This window comes from Sciurus vulgaris, assembly GCF_902686455.1.
Source record: "Sciurus vulgaris genome assembly, chromosome: 9".
NCBI lineage: Eukaryota > Metazoa > Chordata > Mammalia > Rodentia > Sciuridae > Sciurus > Sciurus vulgaris.
The window spans coordinates 75676310-75701216 of record NC_136469.1 but is presented as its reverse complement, the minus strand read 5'-3'; the positions used below and the strand labels follow the sequence as shown (position 1 = coordinate 75701216).

Genomic DNA, 24907 nt, shown 5'->3' with positions numbered 1-24907 from the left:
TTCCCTTTAAAAACAGGAAGAAGACAGGGATGTCCTCTTTCACCACTTCTATTCAACATTGTCCTCGAAACTCTAGCCAGAGCAATTAGGCAGACTAAAGAAATTAAAGGGATACGAATAGGAAAAGAGGAACTTAGCTGTCACTATTTGCGGATGATATGATTCTATATTTAGAGGATCCAAAAACCTCCTCCAGAAAACTTCTAGACCTCATCAATGAATTCAGCAAAATAGCAGGCTATAAAATCAACACGCATAAATCTACAGCATTTTTATACACAAGCGATGAAACAGCTGAAAGGGAAATGAGGAAAACAACTCCATTTGCAATAGCCTCAAAAAAAATAAAATACTTGGGTATCAATCTAACCAAAGAGGTAAAAGATCTCTACAATGAAAACTACAAAACACTGAAGAAAGAAATTAAGGAAGACTTTAGAAGATGGAAAGATCTTCCATGTTCTTGGATAGGCAAAATTAATATTGTCAAAATGGCCACACTACCAAAAGTGCTATACAGATTCAATGCAATTCCAATTAAAATCCCAATGACGTATCTCACAGAAATAGAGCAAGCAATCATGAAATTCATGTGGAAGAATAAGAAACCCAGAATAGCTAAAGCAATCCTTAGCAGGAAGAATGAAACGGGGTATCGCAATACCAGAACTTCAACTATACTACAAAGCAATAGTAACAAAAACAGCATGGTATTGGCACCAAAATAGACAGGTAGATCAATGGTACAGAATAGAGGACACAGACACAAAACCAAAGAAATACAATTTTAGAATACTAGACAAAGGTGCCAAAAATATGCAATGGAGAAAAGATGGCCTCTTCAACAAATGGTGCTGGGAAAACTGGAAATCCATATGCAACAGAATGAAACTAAACCCCTATCTCTCACCCTGCACAAAACTCAACGCACATGGATCAAGGACCTTGAAATCAGAGACCCTGCATCTTATAGAAGAAAAAGTAGGTCCAGATCTTCACCTTGTTGGCTTAGGATCAGACTTCCTTAACAGGACTCCCATAGCACAAGAAATAAAAGCAAGAATCAATAACTGGGATAGATTCAAACTAAATGCTCTCTCTCAGCAAAGGAAACTATCAGCAATGTGAAGAGAGAGCCTACAGAGTGGGAGAATATCTTTGTCACTCATACTTCAGATAGAGCGCTAATTTCCAGAATCTATAAAGAACTCAAAAAACTCTACACCAAGAATACAAATAACCCAATCAACAAATGGGCTAAGGAAATAAACAGACACTTCACAGAAGAAGATGTACAAGCAATCAACAGATATAAGAAAAAATGTTCACCATCTTTAGAAATAAGAGAAATGCAAATCAAAACTACACTAAGATTCCATCTCACCCCAATTAGAATGGTGATTATCAAGAACACAAGCAACAATAGGTGTTGGCGAGGATGTAGGGAAAAAGGTACACTCATACATTGCTGGTGGGACTGCAAATTAGTGCAGCCACTCTGGAAAGCAGTGTGGAGATTCCTCAGAAAGCTTGGAATGGAACCACCATTTGACCCAGCTATCCCACTCCTCGGCCTATACCCAAAGGACTTAAAATCAGCACACTACAGAGACACAGCCACATCAATGTTCATAGCAGCTCAATTCACAATAGCCAGACTATGGAATCAACCGAGATGCCCTTCAATTGATGAATGGATAAAGAAACTGTGGCATATATATACAGTGGAATATTACTCAACTATAAAGAATAATAAAATTATGGCATTTGCAGGCAAATGGATGAAATTGGAGAATATCATGTTAAGTGAGATAAGCCAATCTCAAAAATCCAAAAGAGGAATGATCTCACTGAGAAGCGGATGATGACACTTAATGGGGGGTGGGAGTGGGACAAGAATGGAGGAAGGAGGGACTGTATAGAGGGAAAAGAGAGGTGGGAGGGGTGGGGGGGAAGGAAAAACATAATGGAATGAATCAAACATCATTACTCTGTGTAAATTTATGAATATGCAAATGGTATGCTGTTACTCCATGTACAAACAGAAACAACATGTATCCCATTCGTTAACAATAAAAATTTTAAAAAAATAAAAAAAAAAACCTAAAAAGCTTCTCAGCAAAAGAAACAATCAGTAACATTAAAAGAGAGCCTACAGACAGGAGAAAAGTTTTTTACCACATGCACCTCAGATAAAGCATTAATCTCCAGGATATATAAGGAACTCAAAAAACTTAACACCAAAAAAAACAAAAACCAATCACTAAATGGTCTAAGAACTGAACAGACACTTCACAGAAGATATACAATTGATTAACAAATGCATGAAAAAATGTTCAACATTGCTAGCAATTAGAGAAATGCAAATCAAAACTACTGGTAGATTTCATCTCATTCCAATCAGAATGGTAATTATCAAGAATATAAGCAACAACAAATGTTGGGGAGGATGTGGGGAAAAAGGTACACTAACACACTGTTGGTGGAAATGCAAATTGGTACATCCATTATGGAAAGCAGTACAGATTCCTCAGAAAACTTAGAATTGAACCACCATTCTGACCCAGCTATCCCACCAGATACACCCAAAGGACTTAAAATCAGCACACTACAGTGACGCAGCCACATAAATGTTTATAGCAGCTCAACTCACAATAGCTAAAACGATGGAAGAAACATGGGTATCCTTCAACATATGAATGGATAAAAATATATACATGTATATATGTATAATATAATGTAATATTACTCAGCTTTAAAGAAGAATGAAATTATGGGATTTGCTGGTAAGTGAATGGAGTTGGAGAATATCATGCTATGCAAAATAAGCCAAACCCAAAAAACCAAAGGCTGAATGCTTTCTCTGATAAAGTGCATGCTAATTCACCATAAGGAGGCAGGTGGTGCTAGGGAAGAAGTTACTCCAGGTAAGAGGGGAGTGAAGGGAGAGGAAGGGTTATGGGGGTAGGAAGGATAGTAGAGTAAAACAGATACTATTACCTCATGTACATATATGTCTGCATGAACAATGTGATTCTACAATATGTACAATACAGAAAAATGAGAAATTATACTCCATTTATTTTTTGATTTATCAAAATGCATAAATGCATTCTACTATCATATGTAACTAATTAGTTCTAAAAATTTTTAAAAGCTACAGTACATTCTGAGAATACTGAAAAATATTTATAAGTAAACATGAATTGCTTTCATTTTGGGGAATTCACATTTCCCAATTGAAGGGATCAATAAATAACTACAAACATATATGTATATGTGTATTATATACAAAAGTTATACAATATATATAGATAGCAGGTTTTTAGTTCTTACTTATATACCTATACCTGTAGACATACATATTGATGATAGATTCAAATAAATTTCATGTTAAACTTCAAGTTGCAAAACAATAAATAATAAAAAACAAAATATTTTGTATAGAACCATTCCCTTGATGTCTTACACTACAAATACAAAATACAACAGATGGCAAGATATACATGAAGGAGTCCTGCTAAATGATTCAGTTCCTCAGAATGAAAAACTTACTTCTTATAGTTCTTTTCCAGTTTATAAAAAGAAAACAATGAAGTTTGAAGTAATGAAGACTAAATAACTTGCAACGTGGCCTCCTCTCCCCACAAAAATATAGTTTTAATTACCACATTCATTCAGTCTTTTTAAATCATTTGTCTTTCAACCTCTGATTTAAAAATCTTAACTGTGTATGTGGAGAAACGGTTCAATGATCAATTCAGTTTACAGATATCTGGACACTTACTTGGATTTCCAAAAGTCTAAGTAAGTAAATATATGGCCAACAGAAAAGAATGAAATTTTATATACAACAAAATTGCTTAATTTATTCTCCACATAAACTGCTTAAAGAACTAAATGCTGGTAAAAATTAGAAGTGTTTGATCCACCCTCTATTCACCTGGGAAACATGCTGAGACCTCTTTGAGCATACAAATGCAGTTTGCCCTATGTTTTATAAATAAAGGGAGAAGGAAAAAATCAACTTAGTCTTTGAGGAGAAGTAGTTAAGAATAAGTCACCCTGAATGTGCCACTCTGGCAGGTTGATGGTTTAAGTTTCAATGCATTTGAAAAGGGGGTGCAAGATCACTCTGACCTTTGTGTCACTCTGACCTTTGTGTTGTTTCTTAAAAGCAAGAGATGAAATTCCCACGTGAAAGATGACTGTCTTATACTAGACTGAAAACAACATTCTTTTCAAGAATGGAAAGCTGAGGCCAAAGAAAATCTGTATAACCACCCAATTAACCTAACCTCATATTCCTGACACTTCTCTACCCAATGATTACCCCTGCCCCAGTACCTCTTTGTCACGTTTTCACAAGTTATTCCTCTTTGTTCAATTTAGTATATGGGTCTTCCATTCTTGGGGTCTTTGTTTCCTTATAAAGAATTCCTGTGCCACATAACACTTACATTAAATATACTTATATGCTTTCCTCCTGTTCATCTGTCTTACATTAATTTAGTTTTCAGGTCAAGTGACTACCCTTGGTGAAATTTTGCCTCCATTACTGAGAAGGTGATCAGATACAGGTATCAGAAGTTCTTACCAATATATGCTAACAGATACTCTTCACAGATAGTTCTATATGCCAGGTTCCAAGTATCAAAAATTAAAATCCCAACTGGACAACAGAATAATGATCGTTAACACGAGGAGCTAGATATTATTTTCTCTACTGTCAAACTGCAAAAACTATGAAGAGATTATTTTGTTTTTATAAAAATGTTTAAAAATAGAATAATTTTCTCTAAGCTACATCAAAAGGGAAAGCATTCAGGATAGAAATACACTCATACAGGTACTGACTTTAGTGCTCATCCTTGAGATATAAAAGGAATCATTTTTTCTACACAAATAAATATAATTATAACATTTTACGTTTAACTGTTAGTCCTATTCTCTTAAGCAGATTTCCTAAATGAAATATTATTTTCTAGTGTTTGCAGTATTTCTTAAAACACCATTACTGCAGAAATTTCTACAATGAAAACTGAAGAGAAATAAATGAAGCCAAATAAACCCGCATCCCAGAGCAGTGAAATGGCAGCCCGAATGGGCTTAAGTGTGGGTGGCAGGCATGGGTCACAGCCTGGAGGAACCCACTATGCCCACAGGGACCTGAGGCACAATAAGCCAAGGCTGAGAATCAGGGCTCTCCTAACTGTCACACAAGGCAGCCTGGCCTGGGCCCAGTGTGGATGCCCACTCCACACAATGCCAAGGCCTGAACCCTAAACATCCATGAAAGGACCACCTCAATCTTCAGCTTCCCAAAGAGCAGGTAGAAAATGCAAGTGGGGGCAGATCTGAATGGAACTGCAGAGCTATCCAACAGCACTGGTAGTTTTTCCAAGCCCTGGATAGCATCAATTTTGACCAATAACACTGACCAAAATGATATATAAACCCCTAGACAAGCACACTTAGGCAGCAACCCCTACTGGGGTCCCCTCTTGCCACTGCAAGAGTTGTTTCTATTCTTCACACTTGAATAAATCCTACTCTTTTCACTCTTGCCTTCCATTGTCTCATGAATTTCATTCTTTGGATTTATAAGACAAGAACCTGAAAAGAATTTGGCAGTGAGCTGCTGGAGACTACTGAAACACTGAAGGTCAGAGCCCCCCATTTAGAGCTGCAATACTGAGAACGGCAACATGCCACTCCATGGTGGCTTTGAAGAATCAGGCTTTGCCAGCTACAACCCTTGGAGCTGAACCGGTAGGCATTCTGTGCTGTGATTAGCTGCTAACATTAAAATGGGCTTTCTCGACTGCAGATGCTCCAGCTTGCACAGACCTGACCTGTGGGCAGAAGTAGAGAATCAAGTTTCGTCTCAAACTCAGATTTCATAAGTACATGGCTTCATATTGATATTTTATTTCCTAGGCATTGGCTAAATTATCTGATATGACTTTATTCTTTACAAAGAGATTTCACATTTATTTGACTATTTAACTTGATCCCTGCAACAATCTGCTGCCAAGAAACTAACACATGCCGGTACCTACCATATGTGCCAGGCTCCACAGTGTTTTGCATGAATTATTTCTTTAACCCTAACAACAATCTATGAAGTATCAATCCAACTTTTATGAAGAGAGCCTTGAGAATAAGAAATTTAAGCAGTCTAAAGCCACTTGCTACTATCCAGAAGAACTAGGTTTTAGAAACAGGTCTGTTTACTCCAAAGACTGTTTCCCCTACACCAGGGTGCTTAAATCATCACAAAGAAGGAAACAGTCAGAGGTTATGGTAATTGAACAGGGTTGATTGCTGGTATAGGTAGAGACAAGATTTCAACCCCAAGATCTGATTCTTAATCTCTTCCTACTACAATACCTAGATACTTTTCACCTGAGTATCTGCATAGTCAATATAAAGTAATATAGTTACAGCCAAAGTATAAGATCATGGCTTCAAATTTGTTCTTGAAAATTTACAAGAAGCAGTACAAAATATTAATATTATATGTATACTCTCACAGAAAACCTCAGAATATACTTGCAAGGTCTAATACCTATAACCTCTTTGCTTTTCCAATAGAAGCTAAGTTTACGTAGGCTCACTATGCTTCTCATGGTCAATAGAGAGAATTAAAGGTAACCCTTCATTCATTCAACCACTCAGTCAACACACAGATGGAACATCTAACCCACCCTCTTCCCTCTTTCAACTTCCAAACCATATACATTCCCTTGAACCTCTTTTTTTCCTATTCTTTTTCCAGCTTCTGCTTCATTAACCTAAAGGAAAACTCTCTTGATTGTTCTCATTTATTAACCTTCACCAAGTAATAACTACTTCCAGCCACAAATCCAGTCCCTGGGGATTTTCTTTGTATATCTCTTGTGGTTTCCTGCTCCTGTGAGAGGAGTATTTTCCAATCTCACTGGGCAGACTCCAGAAAGAAACAAATAGAGAATGTGAATTTACACAAGAGAATTGGTCTGAATTTTCTTTAAAAAAAAAAAAAAAAATCTTTAAAAAAGAAAAGAGCAAAACCGTTAGAAATTTAAAAAATGGGGGGCTGGAGATGTGGCTCAGTGTTTAAGCTCCTCTAGGTTCAATCCCAGTACCAAAAAAAAGAAAAGAAAAAAAGGAAGAAAGAAGAGAGATAAAGAGAAAAAAGGTAAAGGAAAACTAGTCTAGATTTTAAAAGGATAAGTAAAAAAGCAAAAACAACATGTGGACCTTAACTAGATTGTTGTGTGGAAAAAAAAAAAAAAAACTGTAAATGAAATTTGGGGGACAAATGAGAAAATTAAATATGAACTGGATTTAACATGACAGAATGGAATTATACACTGTTATTTTCTCAATGACGTAATAACGTGGTGGTCTTACAGAAGAATGCCCTTATTTCTAGGAGATGTATGCTGAAGTATTTACGAGTAAGATGTCATAATGTTGAAATTATTTTCAAATGGTTCAGCAATACCACACCCTTCCCTGAAATGTACATATCCACAAAGAGAATGTATAGGGCAAAATTCTGGTAACTTTTGAAACAAAGTTGAAAATATCTGGATGCCCAATGTATTGCTGGTTAAGCTTTTCTGTATGCTTGAAATTTTCAAAGTTGTGTTTAAAAAAGGAGGGTGGGGTTTAGGGCGATAGCTCAGTTGGTAGAGTACTTGCCTTGCAAGCACAAGGCTGTGAATTCAATCCCCAGCATCACCCCCCCCCCCGCAAAAAAAAAGTGGGAGGGGACCTGAGGATATAGCTCAGTTGGTAGAGCATTTGCCTTACAAGCATAAGGCCCTGGGTTTACCCTGGGTTTGATCCCCAGCACCAACAAAAACAAATATTTTAAATAACTATGAGAGGGAATATAAATTATATCACTGGGTCATCTCCACTTGTTTTTAGATTTCCAGAATTTGTTTATTTTTAATATTACAATAGCTTATTTAACAAAAAATTTAATATGAAAATGTATATAACCCACCTTTTATTTCTTAGTAAAACAAGCCCTTTAGAGAAGGACATGGATTCCTCTGCTGAACAGTCATTATTTATTCTCATTTCAAGACTTGTAAGATGATACTACTTCCTCTTATTACCACCATTTCAACACTTTACGTTACCCAATAGCTGCCATCTTGACATATTCATCTATCACAAGAGTAATAAACTAATCAAATCCCAGAAATATTCCTTGACTATATCTGCCACCATTTAATTTCAATGATAACTTCTTTTCCAAACATTTATCAGCTTAGAAGGATGAGTTTTGCTCCTGTTGTCTCCTGGGCAGGTTCAGAGCTGCTTTCTCTGGTACTCTTCATCAAGCAAAAATAGCAAACTTCCCCTGGGTCTACAAAGTGCTAACTGCTAATCTTAGAATACATGTGTTACCACTCTAGTCAGGTTGTAAGTAAGAAGGCTACACAATATATAACTGCTCTTTTTTCCCCAAAACCAAATATGTATTGCATCACCAACAAAACCATATAATTTTCCCATCATACCAAAGATGAAAGTATGTGGATGTATTACACATAACTTTTCTTAAAGTCTTCATTACTATGTCTTATCAAGGTAGACAAAAGGAATAAAGTTTACTTTTACAGAACTGTGATCTATTTGCAGTTACTTTATATATTCTTATCAATGTTATTATTATAGTAGTACTTTTTTTTTTTTCTTAAAAGTCCTCATCATTCTGAGACCCACACCTTAGGTATTATGCAGAAAGAAAGAAAACAATGAAGAAAAGGTAAAGAAGATGGCTTGGGTCATTTTTTGCTGGAATAAATTTCAGAGAAAAGAATTTAAATTTTTAAGGCCCACTGACTGCTTCTTTAAAATAGTTGTATGATTGAAAAGTTCATTAATTTATATTTACAGATCATTTTTATAAATCAGACTTAAAATATATCACCATTCCAAACTCATAAACTAAGAGCTATAGAAAGTAAGTTTGCTACATAACACCACAAATGCAAGAAAAAGCTAAGGGCTAACTCAAATTAACAATCTCAAAATACATCAGAACTTAAAACCCCAAAAGTTTTTTCATGGACAATTTTGTTTTGTTTTGTTTTGTTTTGGCAGTACTGGGGAATTAACACAGGGATGCTCTACCACTGAGCTACATGCTCAGGCCTTATTTTATTTGGAGACAGGGTCTTACTCATTACCTTGCCCAGGCTGATCCTGAAATTGTGATCCTCCTGCTTCAGCCACCCAAGTAGCTGAGTTAGAGGCATTGCCAATGCACCTAGCTGGACAATGATTTTCTTCAATTTCCAAGAAAATGAAGATAATTCATTTTCTTCCTGCACACAGTACCTTATTAGAGCACTGGCCTTTTCTCCTCATTGAAAAGGAAACTCTAACTCGAACACATAACTGGGCTCTTCTAAGAAGAGTTCACTGGATAGTACTGGACATCCTTCAGAATGTGAAATCCATGATTCCTTTCTTGGCAAATAAGAATACAACCAAGATAATTATCTATGGAGCTGAAGGTTAGCTGACCTTCATATTCATGACTGACCACTAGGCTAGCTGACCTTCATACTCATGATTGACCACTGAACACTGATAATAAAGCTGAGAAAACTATTTAGCAGGAAGAAACAAAAACAAGAATACAAGCAACTCCAGAAAAAGAAACAGAACAGGCACCTAAAAATATTCAGTTCTCCAGAAACCTGGCTGTACTTTTTGTACTTGAATTCTCCAATGTTTGGCACCAGGAAAATTGTTTTCAAAATAACTTTTCAAAAAAGGTAAATATGGACACCCATGTATCTATGTAGATACAGAACTTCCAGAAGAAATAAATGAATTAAATTAACATACCAAATACCAAAAATATTATTAGAACATAGCAAAGTCTGGGGTTCAATTACAAATCAATAGATTCTTCCCCAAAATAGGATGTTAACCTCATACAGGGTCAGAGAAAACAGGACAAATCATTTCGTTCCAAACACTTTTTATTACTAAGCATTTTCTTACTTTTCTCAGCAACAGAATAATATCTATGATTAATATAATCAACAGTATATTAAGAAAGAAGCAATGTACCACAGGCAGGATAGCAAAGCAGTCAAATGCATGAGCCAGAAACCTACATTTGAATCCTGGTCCTGCCACTTCCTTTCCTGTGACCTTGGGCAAGTTTTTTCTCCAGCTGTTTCTAACAATTTAAAATTAGAATATTAATAATAGAATCTATCTCATAGGGTTGTTAGGAAGAATAAATGATGGAATATATGCTTAAATAAGACCTTAGGAAACATTAAATGCTAGCTGTTATTAATGTTATTTTTATTATTATTTAGTTACTATTCAGAAAAAGTAGGTGGATTTCAAATATATCCATAACATTACAAAAGGAAATTCCTTGTGATCAGGGCAATTTTTTGGTAGGTGTAGGAGACGAAAATCATTAAATAAAAAATAAATTAATTAAAAAAAAAAGATTCAAGAAACAGGAGATAAAAACAAGCCCATATAAAAGAACCTAATCTCCTAAACAGTCTAAGTTCACAGTAGACCTCCACAACAATAGGGTTGAGGAATTCTTTCATGCAGGCCAGCTTGCTTTCTGATAAAATTTTGTAAAAGCTTTCCTCAAATGATCTCTGACGGCACACAAAAAAACCCTTATTCCTGAAAGCCCAACCCTGACACAACAAAACCTCAGAATTATCTACTGATGCTGGAAGAAGGTAAAGATTTTTAACACAAGCCACATCTTAATTCTGATCTCAAAAAGTTTGAATTTTGAAACACAACTGATTCAGTATTGACTACAAAGAATGCATTACTATGGGACTCTGAAACATTTCTTGGGCCTGTTAAATATAATTTAAAAAAGCTAAAGACATTGCAGGGAGAAAGACAAACGTGATGCATGATTTGTCACTTACAAAACATGCAATAAGAACAAATATAAAAGAAGCAATTTGAAAGGTCAAAAATTATGTGGTAGGAAAAAAGAAAGGAAAGAAAGAAGGGCAGAAGGGAGAAAGACTATAAATTATTTCAGCTATTTAGAGGGGGAATGAATCAAAATATCCTAATTTTTATAAGAAAACTCAAAATGATTAGGTTTAAAAAAAAAGCAAGGAGAAATTTTTAAATCTGCACTTCCTTTCCTATATGTTTCAAAATCAGATAATTCATTAATTCACACTGTAATTAAGCATATGGACTGCACAAAAATCATTCAATCATTCATTTAGTCAAAAAATATTGAATGGTACTTTCTTTTTCTTTTTTTTTTGTGGTGCTGGGGATTGAACCCAGGGCCTTGTGCTTACGAGGCAAGCACGCTACCAACTGAGCTATATGCCCAGCCCGAATCGTACTTTCAAAGTATGATTCTGGGCTAGGCTTTCTGAGGTCTTTCTCAATACATACAAAGAATTAACTGGACAGCTTGAGAGCTTATGTTTTAAATCCCCCCCCCCCCCCCCGGATTTCCTACATTCCTTCTATATCATTTATACTGTCTAACACTTTCAGATTACAAACACTTAAGGAAGGCAGTGGCCTTCTTTTTCTTTCACATAAAACACAAAAAATACTTGTTCAGGTACATGTTGCTGTCTGACTAAATTGGGATAAAATGTTCCTAAGTAGGACACCCTGGACCCTAAAAACCTGCCCTTCAATTTCTAATGCATTTTTGCATTTATGTTCATCTTTTTAATACGATGAAAATTAGGATTCCTTTGAATTCAGTTTGAGAAATACAGCTTTGGCTCATCTTTTGATCCCAACTAAAATGCTACTAGTACTACTAGTACTAATAATAGAGTATACTCTAATATTAGTTATCTGCATTTTAATAGGAATAAGTCAGATCTTTTTCAGAGAACAAGTTTTGAAACAAGGGGCCAATGCAAAGTTTTAAAATGACCTTCCTGTGATCCATGATTTGTTCAGGGGCATCTGACTAAGGAATCAGTCTGTTCTGAGGAATCTGGGATGAGGTACATAAAATGTGACCTGTCTTTGGAGTCTGGAATGCAAGACCCAAAGCTTGGAAGGTGGTGGCAACTATGCTTCCCATCACAAAGATTGGAAACATGAAGACAGACAGTTTCTAAAGAGACAGTGAAGAATGCAATGGATGTGCCCAGAAAAGACACCCTGCTGAGAGCTGACAGGAAACCTAACTATGCTTAGGTCCTGGGTTCCCATTGTACAGTCCCACTGCATTTCTGTCTTTGGATCTGGTCTTCTGGAACACTCCCAAAAGCCTGATAAACTCCCCCCACTCCCCCTTTTTCTTGCCTTTTTGCAGTGCTGGGGATTGAACTCAGGGCCTTGTGCTTGACAGGAAGTACTCTATGAACTGAGCTATATCCCCAGCCCAACCTCCCCTTTTTGATTAAGCTAATTTTCATTGAGTCATTTTCAATCAGTACAGAGCTAACATGGTCAAAAAGGTGTCCTCTCTAAAGCTGAATAACATTATGGAAGGACTAATAATTTCACATAAAAAATAAACTTTTCAATAACCACAATATAAGTGAAATGTGAAAATTAAGACAATTGGGTAGCCACAGCACTCTCGACAAGCTACCCGGCTGCTGAGCCTCGTAGTAGCCAGTTCATTAATCCCTGCCAAGAGGCACAGTGAAGCAGTAATGGAGCTGTGGAGTAGTGACCCAGGGGGACTGGAGCATGGATAGAGAGCATGGGCATGGTGACAGAGCCCACCAAGTTCACTTTGGCATACAGAAGTGGGGCAAACCTGAATGGGATTACAGTCCTAACCAATAGTGTTGGTATTTTCCAAACTCTGACTAGTGTAACTTTGGACCAATAGCATTAACCCGAGAGCAATATAAACCCCTACACTGCACACCCAAGTAGCAACCCCCGTCTTGCTCCCAGCTGGGTCCCCTCTGGTCCTGTGGGAGTTCTGTTTCTAATCATGCTTAAATGAATTCTAATCTTACACTCACTCATCCTCCTCTGTGGGTTTCATTCTCCAAATTCACAAGACAAGAACCCAGAAACAAGAAACTGGCAATGAGGTGCTGGGGTCTTCTGCAACACTGGCAGGCATAGCCCACCACTAAAAGCAGCAAATGGTTTCTCAGCTGCAGAGGCATGCAGCTTACACAGACCCCAACTGCTGCAGAAGTGGTTTCACTCTCAAGTGCCTTACAACATCATTTATCTCTTAAACTAGTCACTCAACTACAGTACAACAGATTGAAGTTTCAAAGCCTGTGTTTTAAATTCAGTTATAGATGGTCCCTGACTTAGGATGGCTTGACTTAAGATTTTTTGACTTTATGATGGTATAAAAGCAATACATGTTCACTGAAACCCTACTTCAAAATTTGAAATCTGACCCTTTCCAGGACTGGTGATATGCAGTACAATAGTCTTTCTTGATGCTGGGCAGAGGCAGTGAGTCACAGCTCCCAATCAGTCACCCTGTTACAAGGGTAAAAAACTGATGCTTTACCCTGTACTGTGCTGCTGAGCTATGAAATTCAGTAGGTCAGGTATATTCAAGACATTTTCAAGTTACAACACGTTAACCTATCATAATGAGTGCCTATAGATTTTTTCAGGGAAAAGATATAGGAAATAATGCTTTAAAATCATGATTTTTGTCTTTTTACAGGTACCTACAACAAAAGTAATAATGATTTCAAGTCAGAATTGAAACTGAAGATAATTTATTCCAACAGACGCTTTTTTGTGTGCATAAAGTTAAAAGTCATCAAAGGAAAAGTGGCTTTCCCTAGTTTACCTAGCCATCAGTGCTAAAGGAGGACTGAAACCCAGGTCTTTTGAATAATGGTTCAGTCAACTTGATACCACTCAACGAAGCAGTGATGACAACTCTGATACTGTTCCTGGCTCCCTTTTCAATGGACTGGGAAAAAAATAAAAAAATCCTAAAACTCACCTGATTCTCTGTTCTGGGCTGGCATGAACCCACGGAGAAATAAGAATGGCAGGCACTTTCTTCCTGAAGCAGATGTAGAGAACACCTACACCTGCGATAAAGGAAAGATAAAGAAAACCCTGTTTATGCTTAAATTATAAACTGATTCAGTAATGTGTCATTCATTTTCAAATGATTCTATCTCCTTTCCTGTTGCATCCATTAATGATGGAACACATAAGAACACTTTAAAATAGATAAAACTTGCTATTAAAAATCCATGTAAATAATAAGGTGATTTGAAGTTGGGCTCTACAGACCATCTGATTCAACTTTTTTCTTTTACTGGTGGGGTAAGTGTGACCTTGAGAAGTTATGCAAAGAATTAATGACAACATGAACACATATTGACAGAATCTGATTCTAAATCTAACATATATGTACATCACAGGACACACTGCCTCCTTTTTAACAACTGAGAAAAAAAAAATCATCTTATTTCTCTAAGTGCATTTGCCAAGCATCTGCAGATAAATGAAGTGCAGAGCTACCTGATTGGTTCTAAATTAAAATCAGAAAAATCAAGGCTGGGGTTGTGGCTCAGTGGTAGAATACTTGCCTAGCATGTGTGAGGCACTGGGTTCGGTCCCCAGCACCACATATAAATAAATGAATGAAATAAAGGTCCATCAACATCTAAAAAAATATTTTTTAAAAAATCAGAAAAATCATTTCCTCACTCAAGGGTCATAACTCCAGCCTCAAGTCACTTACCAAGCCTGAACTAATCCCCAAAGGCCTTAAAATTCTAAAATGTTATGCATAAGCGTTTCATTTTTAATAATATTCTACTTTTCTAATCAACTATTTGTTTTTGTCATGCATCGCTACTTGTTAATCTCTTTAATCATATTATCAAAATAGTTCAGACAAAATTAGTTAATTGTCATTCCAATACCTATCCAATGATAGTCTAGTTTTGATATCTATCTCACTTCTAGGCTGATTTTTATTTTATAGGAACCTAGCTAGAAGTGGGGAGGGGGAGTATTCTTTAAAAGTCTATCTCTTGAATAGTTTCTAAGAAAAATCCCAAATTATTTCCCCAAGTCACTGATTAGATTACACATCCAACAAGTTTTTACTGTGTGACTTATCAGATGGCTGACACACACAGGCTTAATGAGAACAAAGACTTTAGAACAAGATACCTCTAGCAAAATACTAAGTGCTGTTAGAAATTCAAGCATCAGTAGGGAAGCAGAAAGAAGTGATGAAATGGCTCCAAAATTTTGACTTCAGAGTATGGCTTTATTAGTTTTTAATATATTAATTTCTCCATATAATAATTATTTGCAACACAATTAAATTCAAAGCAAAACAATAAAATGAAAATCTAGGTGCCTGTCACCCAACTCTCTTGAGTTGGGTTCTTACTGAATGTGAATTACTGGCTTTGTTCTACAGATTGGCTCCTCCTTGATTCCATGCCCATCATTCTCATTTCCCCAACCCTCTGTAATGTCAACCCTATAGTGTTTATCCTGATGTTTTAAAAAGTGTAACACATATTTATACATTCCAATAATATACTTTTCCATTTTGCTTATTTGAAATTCCATAAAAATGATATCAAAAAGCTCCTGTCTTGTAGGATTTGATATTTCCATTCAATGTTGTTTCCAAGATGCACCCATGTTGTTATATGTAGTTGTAGTTTATTGTCACTTCAAAGTAATACAGTGTTGTTTAAATGTACCACAATTTATTCATTCTCTTATCAAGAGCATCTTGCTTTGTGTTTTGTTTACTGTTTTAAACATTTATGTTACCAAGTTTTGATACTTGTCTCCTGTTCCACATGTCCAAAATTTCTCTTAAGTATATGCCTAGGAGTGAGGATTTCGATGCATGTTCAATTTTTCAGAACGATACTGATTTTTATTTCCCCCATAGTGTTTAGCAATTTATAATCCCATCAGCAACAAGCAGTTGATATTAACCCACATCCTCTCCAATATTAAATAATGTCAATTTCTTAATTTTAGGATATAAAATGGTATTCAACTGTGTTACTGTGTTCTTAATTTGTCCTTTCCGATTTTGAACATTTCTTCATATTTATTGTCTAAATCATGCTTCTTCTCAGATGAAATGCCTATTCATATCTTCTGCTCACTTTCCTCCTGAATTGCTTGGCCTTTGCTTATTGTTTCATAGAAATTTTATTATTTTAGATGTTGATTACCCAGTTTTACCCATTTTGAATTACCACGTACAGAAAAATATTGAGATAAAGAAGCAGAAACAGAAATGGCAACAGGCCAAAACAATTAGTAATAGCAAGTTAGAGTACCAATGTTTTTCTCAACACGTTTTTTTAATATAATCAGTCTATAGATATCTTAAGGTACCAGAAATATAAAATATTATACAATCAATTCAGCTTTATAATATTTCATTTTAATATAAATTCAAACGAAAGCCAAGGCTATGAAATGATTTCAGCACATTCTAATTGCAATATGCAATATAATTTCCAGGCAGGTTTTACAAAGGTCATAATTTAGACAGAGTTCTCATTTTGTCCCTGGCATTTTACATCATACATTTTTTTGGATAAGTTAGTTACATTGTCAAAGGGGTGATGTATCTGCACATATGTGTGAAAAACGAATTTCAAAACTAAATTTTAGAAATCAGAACACCAGAGACCTGGATTCTAGACTTGGCTATAAAATTAGCTATACTCTTTGGTCCAGTTATTTCTTTGAGTTTTTTTTGTTTTTGTTTTTGTTTTTTTTTAATACTTAACATGGAAATTGTGTTGGATCCATTCTAAGGAATTCTGGATCAATTATATACTCTTGGGTTTGAAAATTAATAAGAAAAAAAAAATTCCCAGGTAGTCCTAGACAATTTTTAGGAGTCTCTTTCCAAGTTATATAAAGTAGACAAACTAAACAATAACCAAATGCTAATTTTCTGTAAGAAAAATTTAATCAGCAATTTTATAGCCTTCCTATTGCTTCCCAAGACTCTTGGCAGATCATGGGATGAAAAGTAGTGGGGGCAGGGTAAGAGGAATCAAAAGTCACATAAAACCTGATTATTCCACAAGCTGACCTTGATTCCTATTTAAGCAATCAGAAGAGAACTTTCAGAATCTCTCATCATACCTACCAACCTACCTGTACCCTTCTACTCTGCTTCACCTTCAGAGGTCACATTAAAGTTTAACTCTCCCACTTGGCTATAGATGTCACAGCCCTACTCCTATGCAAGGACATGGCTCTAGTTAAGTTCTACTTTTCCCTCCCACAGCATCAGCTTTCCCCTTCAGATAAAGCAAAACCATTGTCAGATACATCCCCAACAAACAAAACACTTTTAACCCCATAAATCCCTCTAGGTGGTCAATGTTTTTGACATCCTTTACAACAAACATCACAAACATGTATTTCCTGTCTTCAAGTATACTTCCATTCAAACTGAGCATGCTCCAATTAGACTTTTACTCTACACTACACCACTAAAACTTCAAGGTTAAAAACAACATACAAATTATTAAACCCAAAACCATTTTCACCTCTCTTAGCCTATGGGCAGCATCTGACATCATTCACCACATCAAACACCTTTTCCTTCCCTGGCTACCAGGCTCTCCTGCTTTCATCCAGCCTCACTGGCAACTCTTCCCAGCTGCCTTTGTTCCTCCTCCTCTTCTCCTTGACCCCTGCAGTACAAGTTCTTTTCCCATTAAGTTCTTACCCACTATTCATCAGTTAATGTCACTGACTATCTACAAAATATATCCAGAATTGGATTACTTCTAACCACCTACACAGTAACTATTTTGGCCAAAATCTGTATCATCTCTTTGGTTTTTGTCATAGTAACTGATCTTCCAACTCCTATCTTCCCTTATTGTAGTCCCTTCTCATCAAAGCAGCTAGAGTTATCCTGACATCCTTACATAAATCATATGATGCAACATCTGCTCCCCTCATCTTCCAATGGCTTCTCATTTCAATCAGAGTAAAAGCCATTTTTTTAAGGTCATAAAAAAGAACCTACATAATTTGGCCCCCATTGCTCTGACCTCATTTCGAAATGACTTTCTTGTTATTCTTTTTACAGGCCAGGCACACCACTGCCTCAGGGTCTTTATACTTCTATTCTCTCTGTCTACAGGTTCATCCACCAGCTTATGATTTCTGCATGCATCACTATACTGCCTTATCTTCATATGGTTGCTCAAATGTCTCCTAGCAAAGTCTTTACAATCCACTCTTCTTAAAACTGATTTAAATTGCAACAACTCTATCCCCAGTATTCCCTAATCCACTGCTGATTTCTCTCCAAGGTTACCAACTAACATTCATTTATTTTACTTTTGTTCCTTCTTATCTGCCCTCCCACAAAAACATAAAATTCATGAGGGTCAGATCTTTGCTTTGTTTGGTGCTACACCTTCAATGCTTGAAAAGATTCTGTGTGTAGCAGGCATTCAATAAACTTTAATGAACAAATGAATAATGACTTTATTAGGGAAAAAACAAACCAGAAATCTCTCTGAATTTATAAACAAGACAATAACTAGATATTTGACGTAGAATAATCATTCTAAACTTTCTTCAAAACGTAAGTGGTGAAAGACTACAGTTGACATTGCAGCTATTACTTCCAAAAACTTAATATAATCAATAAAGTAAACAGTTCTTAAAAACCTGAGGTTTCAGATTCTGACCATTCACAGAATGACTTCTTTATTTTCCACTAACTGCTGTCATATTCAACAATGGGTGGCTTGTAGAGACATGACACCAACACATAGGAAAATATTATAAAAATGTTCATTCCAAAACTGGTTCCAGACAAAGAAACAGGATCTTTTTAGACAAGGAAAGTCTAAAAACAAATGTTTTGAATATTTTGCTTGGAAATAATTTAAATCTTACAGAAAAGTTACAAATACTATGTAAGAACACAAAAACCACACTAATATCCACAAATTGGCCTGTTGTTAAATTTATCCCTGTTGCTTTATCATGTGTGCTTACATGCTCTCTCCCACTGTCTTGCCATTCATACAGACACACATACATACCCACACACATTTTTTCCCTGAACCAAATGAAGATAAACTATGTACATTATAGTCCTTTGCGCCTCTGCTTCTATGTGCATTTCCGTAAGAGATACTCTTATATAAATAAAATACAGATATCAACTTTATCTACTCTGTAGTCTGCATTCCAATTTCTCAACTGTCCCAATAATATCCTTTACAACATTTTCCTCCATTCAATATAGGATCCAGTCTAGGGTCAGGCACTGTGGTTTGTGGTTATCTTTCTTAAGCATCCTTTAACTTGGATACCTTCATAGCCTTTATCTTTATCTTTTAACTCATTTGAAGAACAAAGACTTCCCAATGCCTTGTTTTTAAAGTAGAACATTCTCATTTTTTATTTCTGTGATGTTTCCTCCCAACTAGATTTAGGTTATTCAGTCTTTGCCGTAATACAAGAGAGATGATGAGGAGGTGTCCTCTCAGAGTGTCATATATGGAGTCACACTGTAACCCTCTGCCCCATTTTATTGTTGGATCTCACCAATATATAATCACTATTTTATCCCCTGTAACTAATATAGTATCTGTGGGGAGATACTTTAAGACCATGGAAATACATTTCTGATCCATGTCTCCCCTGGATTGTCAGGATGCTTTATTATGCTATCTACAAAATGATGATGATTTTCCAACCATAGAACTTAGACTGCTTTATAAGCAAGAACCCTCATTTTCCTCTATTTATTTACTTATTTAACAGTTGATTATAATTATAGATTAATTCCCATTTTTAATGGTTCACAGTTCATTATTATACTTATCTGATGATCAAACTATCCTATTTAGATAGTGGGAATATCAACAAGCTTCCTGTGGGGCTGGGGAGACAGCTCAGTTGGTAGAATCCTTGCCTCTCAAGCACAAAGCCCTGGGTTCAATCCCCAGCACCAAGAAGAAAAAAAAAAAAAAAAAAAAAAAAAAAAAAAAAAAAACAAACAACAAGCTTCTTGTGACATACTCACATCATTTAAAAAATATCTTGTTTTCTAGCATTTAAAAAAAAAAATGATTTTGGCTCACCTGATATACATCCTGCCCTAGCCTGGAAATAGCTATTTCTAAAAACTGTGGTCCCTTTGAGTTGGTAATGATAATAGAGACCAAAATTTAGGAGTCAGGCATGCTCATGATTCATAGACTTTTTGTTGGACAAAGCTAAAAAAAAAAATGCATCTACATATACATGAGAAAAAATGTGTGTATATGTCATAGATACATGTAAGTATATACCTGTGTATATATATGTTATGTATACACATATACACACTGTGTGTATATATATATACATATACATATATACACACACACAACTTTCTTCTAAAAAAAAAATGAATTCACATAGATACTTTCAATTCCTATTTATTCCCACAGGATTTATTTTTGCCTTCTTCCATCCCATATTTGTATGCCCTCCTTCCTCACTCTTCAAAACTGATATAGCTAACATATTTAATGATGGAAGACTGAATGCTTTCCATCTTTAATATTATACTTAGGAAGCCCTAGCCAGTATGATAAGGTAAGAAAAAGAAATAAAAGACATACATTGGAATGGAAGAAATGAAAAATAATGTTCTCTTTATTCTAGGCAACATTGTCCAGGTGGAAAACCCCCAAAGATTTTACCCAAAAAAAAAAAAAAAAAACCTACTATAGTTAATAAGGGTAGATAGACTGTCTAACCATTTATAATAGCACTCCTAAAAAACGTGTAATGCTTAGGGAGAAACCTAAGAAACTATGTGCATGATTTGTATTTTGAAAACTACCAGGGTTGATGAGGTAACTTTTTTATCATTTATGACATTAACTTATTCAAAGAACACAGACGTCCTACCACTTTGTTTTTAAAGTAGAACATCTCAGTTTTTACTTGTGTGATGTTTCCTCCTGACTAGATTTAGATTATGTGATAGTAGAATTCTTGTCTAACATGTACAAGGCACTGAGTTCAATTTCTAGTACTGCAAGCAAACATGATCAACAAATTAAAAAAAAGAAAGGAAAAAAAAAAAAGAAATAAAGAAAAAGACTATCCCAAAGACTACAAATGCTAAAGAAACTGAGATGATCTAAGTAATGGAGAGAGATTCCCTGCTCGTGGATTAAGAGACAATAAAGATACTGTTTCTCAAATTGCACTCCATTTGTGCACAATTTAAAAAAATGTAGAACACATTCTGCAATTTTTCTCTTACAACAACAACAACAAAAAGATACTGTTTATCCCTAAATTTACCAAGAGATTCAATATAATTTAATTAAAATTACAGCAGACTTTATTTTTTGTAAATTAACAGGATGCTTTTAAAATTTACATGGAAAAGCAGGGAAACTAGAATAGCCAAAACAATTTTAAAACCAAAGCTGGAGGACTCACATTAACCTGATTCAAGACTTAGAGTAATCACAACAATGTAGTATTAATGTAAGAATAGGTCAATGGAAAAGAACAGAGATTCCAGAAATAGGTAATATATATGGTCAATTGATTTTTGACAATAATGTTCAAGAAACTTAATAAAGAAGGGGAAAACTTTTCAACAAAAAGTAGTAGACCAATTGGATACCCACATGCAAAATAAATTCAAGGAACCTAGAAGTCACTTGATATGCAAAATTTCACTCAAAAAAGGATCATAGATATAAATATCCTTACACTACAAAACTATTAGAAGTTTAGGGCAAAGTCATTGTGACTTTGGGTTAGGCAAAGAAGTCTCTGACAGAACATTAAGAAGGTCAAATCATAAAAGAAATTACCAAAAGTGGACTTCACCAAAATTGATTTCTGTTCTTCAAAGACACTGTTGTAAAAATGAGAAAGAAACCACAAACTGGAAGAAATTATTTGTAAAACACAGACCATACTGGTATTCAAATATACAACAAACTCTCAAAACTGAATAAAATGAACAAACTAATTTTTTAAAGAGCAAGATGTCAACACAAAAAGACAGCAAACAAGCACATGGAAGGATGTTCAATATTAATTATTCGTGAAAAGCAAATCTAAAACATTTTACATAATGCTGCTATAGATGTCAGTCTTTCCATGGACATTTGCTTTCACTTCTCTTGGGTATATACCTAGGAATGGAATTTATAATTCATAGGGAATATGTTTAAATTTGCAAACAACGTAGCGCTTTTTTGCTAAAGTGGCTACACCATTTCACTAGCAATGTATTAGAGGAAACTTCAATTCTACACATTCTTACCAAACTTATATTGCTAGACTTCATTTTTGCCATTTTAGGGAATGTGTTGTAGTATGGTAATTTGCATTCCTCCCATGCCAAATAGAGTACCTGTATCTTTCTACATACTATGTATGATTATTCATATAGCCTTCGTGAAATGTCTATTTAAATCCTTTGTCCATTTTTTGACAGAGTTCTTTGTCTTATTATTGAATTGAGACTTCTTGGTACATTTTGGTTTAAATTCTTTGCTAGATATATGTTTTGCAAATATTTTTCCAAATCTGTAGCTAGCTTTTTCATTTTTCTTCAAATGGCAAATGTTCATTGAGAAAATTTATTGAGCTTTAAACTTATTGTCAGCTTTTATTTATATATATATTTGGATGAATATATTTTTTGAAAAGAGAAAACAAGGCTGGCGATGTACCTCAGTGAAGTGTTTGCCTAGCATGTGCAAGGCTCTGGGTTCGAACCCCAGGACAGTAAAAAAAAAAAAAAAAGACTGCTCTGTAGAAGGTGACAAAATCAGCATCTAACAATAAGCTTGAAGATGATGCAATCTGCCCTACACATACTAAAACTGGACTCTGGAAAACAAGCCCTTATATTCCCAGTTACAAGACTTTGAGAGCATTGTGTCCCTATCAGATGCCCAGATGTGAAACCTAAAATTAACAGAGGAGAATAACATGTTGAAGGCCTTCTTCCTGCAATTTCTTATTGTCATTTGACCCCTGAATTATACAACATATTTAAGATGAGGATACATTGTACCTTTTGTTATTATATAGCAAGTTTTAAATGGAAACTTTATATTGATAGCAAAAAAATTCAATCGAACAGTAATTACATGGAAAAACTAACTCATGCAATTACTTTCAGTAAGCATCCATTATTGAAATACACATGCTAAAATAAAAATAAAAGAACACTACATATTTTTTTGTTGGCAGTACAACACAGCTTTATATAAGACTTTATTAGTTGTTAATTATCCTCAAATTCTCTCTCCTAACTTTAAGAAGCAAAATCTATAGGCTGCCATTTTTCATATTTATTGAAAATATATTCTTAGAACACAATTTTGAAGTAAAACAATAAAAGCTACTCTCTACTACAATACTAATTCTTCCCTTAACCCAGTTTCCCAAAGATGATCACTGATTAGAGTATGTCTGCAGACATTTTTTAGGCTCAAATAAGTATGTATGTGTATTATATATACATGCACACACATGCCTTCACAAAGGATATAATGCCATATTACCACTCTAAAAACAAAATTTTTTAAATGAATTCCTTTATGAGAAAGTACAAAATATGAAATCAAAAAGTCAAGTCAAAGATGTGAGTCAACTAAGATAATAAGAAATTAAAAGTATATTCATTGGATGTTGGCTAAAAATCTTGCTTAAGTCTTGGAAACTTAGACAATAAATTACTTTGTAATAGAAAGAAGTGACTGGGGAGCCTACAGTCCTCCTCTCTCCTGTGCCATGATCAATGACCTTGAAAAGATCTGAAGGATAAATAGGGAGATTCAGGGAACAGCTATTTGAATGTTACAAGACCACAGAACCCCAAAATTCCTTCCCATGTATATTTTTAAGAGAATTCTGCCACTGCCAAAGCAAAATTGAAGCATAGACTCTTCATAGTTGGGGGAAAAGAATGACTCACATTACAGAACAGGTCATACGCCTCACCAGCCTGGCTGGTCCTTGCTCCACAGGTTCATGCAAACAACCAGGTGGAAGGAGCAGCTGTTATGCAAGGGCTCAATTGCATCAACAGGCCTGACTACTTCTACTACTGATAATTCTTTGCCTGATGCCACTACCGACTGCCTCTGAGCAGGCAAATTACATCAAGCCCTTCACATTATAGCAGCAGTGATGGATAGCCCCCACTGTAATAAACACCAATCCTGAATTTGCCTCAGCCAATACCACCATTCAAGATGAGTGAATGCTTCATATAAATCACAGGGGCTCTGATCCAAGAATTTACTTTAAATGGCAAGAGGTAGATAACCATCTACCATCAGGAGTCTTATCAACCAGACTCTTGTCCAGACACAAATGTCCCCAGAGTAGTAGGTAAAGCCTTCTTGCAGCTTGATATGCATGTTTTTGCCCTACCTAAGACCTAAAACTAGGGTACTGTCCTGCAGTGTATCAAACAGGCTCTAAACTGTCCCCAATACACAATGTCTCCCACCTTTAAAACATACTGAATGTGGGATCCAAGTGGTGATGGTGCTGGTGGCATCTTCCATCTGCTCTCAAAGTTTTGCTTCTTGCCTCAAGAACTCTGAAATCTGTTGATCTAGTTTTATTGGGTACATAAGGAAGAAATATTAGGAGACAAAACTATTTTTATTGAAAGCTGAGTTTTTCACACTCAGGATGATTTCTTCAAGACAAAAGAAAAGTTAATAAAAATGGAAGCTATAAAATTGACTTGCATAATGGAAGACTCATAATTCCATACAGCTGGAACTACCAAGGCTCAGAACCTTTCAGGAATGAAGGGCTGAGTCCACTTGCTAGAGACAGAGAGCCCTTATAAGCCAAAATACTAGCCAAAGGTAATAGAAATACAAACTCAGAAGTAAAACAGGTTAAGGCTTTG

General features: G+C 35.4%; 1 protein-coding gene across 13 annotated transcripts in view; it reads right to left on the bottom strand.

Moving 5' to 3' along the window:
• WDFY3 (WD repeat and FYVE domain containing 3) overlaps window positions 1–24907 on the bottom strand; it is a 269816-nt gene that overhangs the window by 227629 nt on the left and 17280 nt on the right. For all 13 annotated transcript variants that reach the window (XM_079153142.1, XM_079153145.1, XM_079153139.1 and 10 more), the window contains exon 2: window positions 13952–14042. The gene's annotated coding sequence lies outside the window, so the exon portion shown is untranslated. The remainder of the gene's footprint in view (window positions 1–13951; window positions 14043–24907) is intronic.